Source organism: Chiloscyllium plagiosum, chromosome 2 (assembly GCF_004010195.1).
Source record: "Chiloscyllium plagiosum isolate BGI_BamShark_2017 chromosome 2, ASM401019v2, whole genome shotgun sequence".
Lineage (NCBI taxonomy): Eukaryota > Metazoa > Chordata > Chondrichthyes > Orectolobiformes > Hemiscylliidae > Chiloscyllium > Chiloscyllium plagiosum.
The window spans coordinates 122,574,237-122,577,754 of NC_057711.1; the positions used below are offsets into that span (position 1 = coordinate 122,574,237).

Sequence of the window (3,518 nt, forward strand, 5' to 3'; positions counted from 1 at the left end):
ATGACGAGTAAAAGATGGCAGATGGAAGAAGGACTGACATCCTTATGGATAAATATCAAAGTTTGCACTAAAATCACATAACGAGACATCTCTATTTTCGGGAGAGCAGACCCCCACCCCACCCCCCCACCCCCCCCCGGCAATACAAATCTTCATTAAATATGCATGAAGAGGAAAAGGAGAAAGCAAATAAGGATTTGGCAAAAGGAGACAAAGATGCGAAAGACCAGAAACTCAGCTCGAGCTCTGAAATTGGGCCTGGAAGTGAACACAGCCCTGATAAAGGACGACAAGCTTATAAAAAGAATTTTGGTTATAGGAGAGTAAAATCTAAAGCAGCAGCCCAGAAAGTGACCGAAGAGTGAGTGCAAGTCACATTGTGAGAATAACAAGAGCAACAAAACAGGTGACGGAAACCACATGAAATCCTAGTGATAGAGAAGTTGTAGCATGTTTCAATACATTTGAAGATGCGGTTTTTTTTCAGATGAGATTACTTCTGGAAACAGGCCCTTCGGCCCAAGAGGTCCACACCGACCTTCCGAAGCGCACCCACCCAGACCCATTCCCCTATGTTTACCCCTGCACCTAACACTACAGGCAATTTAGCATGGCCAATTCACCTGACCTGCACATTTTTGGATTGTGGGAGGAAACCGGAGCACCCGGAGGAAACCCACGCAGACACGGGGAGAATGTGCCTGAGGCGGGAATTGAACCTGGGTCTCTGGTGCTGTGAGGCAGCAGTGCTAACCACTGTGCCACCGTGCCGCCCATAAAAATGCAGACTACGCTCGAGCCAGGTAGGAATCGAACCTACAATCTCCAGATCTGTAGTCAGGCGCATTATCCATTGCGCCACAGGCCCCATGCGTTGTTAAAGGTTGCCAAAGAAAAATAACTGGAAAGCTGGGAAAAACTTGTGGCAGAATCTTCCCAGTCCCGAAATGATGTGAATATTGGCGAGTCAGTTGAAAGATACAGTGAGCTCATAAAAATGAGGTTCTTGATACTGAGAAAAGAGCCCAATTCTAAAACCAAGTGTTGCACAGTGACAGGAGACAAGATTCTCACCAGTGAGTGGGGAAAGGACTGTTTATAACCAATAGTTGGGTTTAGCGTGCCATTTGAATCTAATCTCCAGTAATTGAAAGCAGTTTCTTATTCTCCAACGAGCCAGATAGAATGGCGGCAATTCCTGACATGAAAGTCAGAGTGGCTACCTGGCAACTTCAGTCTTCTGCTCACTCTTCTCAGCCTCCATCTTGGACAACAGTTTGCAAGATTTCAGAGCACATTTCTTGGGCAGCCTTCATCCATGGGCCTTGGTATCGGATTCGTATTACCCCCTCGGCGTCCTCATGTGCATCTCCAAATCAATTACAATACGGTTCTGTACTGCAATATTGCACGATGGAGTTCACTCATATCTATCATTGTAATGCTGCTGCCAGGTCACTTTGCTTGCAGGGACAGACACCTGTATCATGGATTTAACCAGGGTGCATCTCAGGGCTCCTTTTTTGCTCTCCTTGTGCTCAAGCATTTTAAGCCTGCTTGGGTGTTCATAGCTCCACTGCAAGCCTTGCTGTTTTGTGCTGTGTTCAATGAACCTGAGCTTAAAAAGCCTACAGGCCTCTTTTTGGCCTTGCCTTTTAGTACAGTCACAAAGCCAGGCTGTTTGTCAAGTTGTCAGCAATCATCAATCACGAGAGTGGACATGTTGCTGTATGACACCATGCTGCACCACATCACGTTTACTCCACTTGTGCCAGTAGCGTATGTTGCAAGCACACTGCGTGTACTTCAGCCAAATTGCCATGTCTCAAAATCCAAGGGAGCTTTTCCTCTATTAGATCAAGTGCGACAGGCTTCAGTAAGGGGTCCTGACGGCAATAAGTCAGTGGTATCAGTGCAGGGCATGGAAGTGGTCAGACAGCAACTTGGGTGGTCATGGTCAGCAGTCTGTACTTTTACAGTCCAGGAATGGTTTATCCTACAGATTCAATACAATCAGTCCAGGGAATCAAGTCACAATCAAAAACATAAATAGCTGAAGAAATTCAGCAGGTCTGGCAGCATCTGTGAAGAAAAAGTAGAGACAAGGTTTTGGAGCCAGTGATCCTCCTTCAGAACTCACGTTACAAAGTTGTGGAGCTGCACAAGGATCAATCATTAGTTTATTCATCTGTTGGAGTGGGGGATGGGTATGGTGGTGTCTCAAAGTAGGTTAGGAAGGTGACGCTATCTTCAGACCTGGGGATCTATCCACTGAAAGTCAAGGTGGAGATCGTGGGAAAGCAGTGCGGTATCAGGGCCTGGTGAAGTTGGGGAATCCAGTTTTGGGAATTGGAAACAACAAGCTGGAATACAATGGCACTAACAATTGTGAAGGAGGTAAAGGGAGACACAACAGAGCACAGGAGGGAAATGAGTAATGAGATAGGTGGATATCATCAGTCGTGAGAGCTGCTCAGTTTCCTGTTAGGAAAATGGGGTGCTTAAATTTCCTTTGACCACCATCTCTGAAGCAATTCACAGGAACTGTGCAGGGTAGTTCCTGACTGACAGTGTTTGACCTTAACCACAACCATGTTTTAAAATTGGTGCTGACATCAGAATCCCAGGAGGTCGCAGCAGTGGAGGTACTTCTGAAGCTGGTGCAAAGAAAGACAGTGTGAATGAGACACCATTGAGGAGTGGTGCATAGCTAATATGGAACACTATGGAGGAGACCATGAGAAATCTCCCTAGGGCTCACAAAACAAAAATCCTCCACAACATTTACCCAAATTGACACAGCCAATTTCTGGTAAAATTCAACTAGGTGGCAACCAGCCAGTTTTATAACCAAGAAAACAGGGTTTTGATGATACATATAAAGCTGAAGTCAAATTAATGACTTCGGGTTTCAAAGAAAATCCTCCGATCAAAATATCAGAGTTCACTTCCTGACAGTGGGAAAAGTAAGCCTGAGGATTTTCTTTGGACTTTTAACAACATATTCCTGGGAATACAGATCAATTGGTATAAAAGGTGTTCCGTTTATCATATTCTTCCCCAAAAAGAATAATAAATGTTGCCCATTAGCCTCAAAGCTAAGAATGTCGACGGTATTTGAAAGCACTTGAGCAGCTAAAACACAAATACTTGTGGGAGCAACATATATGGAAGTATTTCTGTCTAATATTCTGCATAATATCCTTTACAAGGGGCAATCTCAGTTTTTTAAAAAAGTGTTATTTTTGGGAAACACTCATTCTGCAAAGTGTGTCACCAGAAAAAAAAGTGAGAATTTAGTTTGCTACTGTAAAGGAAATGTTGCAAATAAGAGTGATTTCTAAAATAAAATGGGTTAAAACAAGTCACCAATCATCAGATTATGATACAAAGATAAATTACGGCAATAATGAAAACAGCAGATTCTCGATGATAAGGAAAAATAAATTATTTTCTCTTAATTGTTTAATTGGTGCATTCTGAGTCTTGTTAAACTGGCAATCTATTCCCATATATTT

At 43.5% G+C, this 3,518-nt stretch overlaps 1 non-coding gene across 1 annotated transcript; it reads right to left on the reverse strand.

The window, feature by feature from the left end:
* Window positions 1-795: 795 nt before the first annotated feature.
* On the reverse strand, window positions 796-868 carry trnac-aca. The gene has a single exon. It is a non-coding gene; the product is annotated as a tRNA-Cys (tRNA).
* Between the last annotated feature and the right edge of the window lie 2,650 nt (window positions 869-3,518).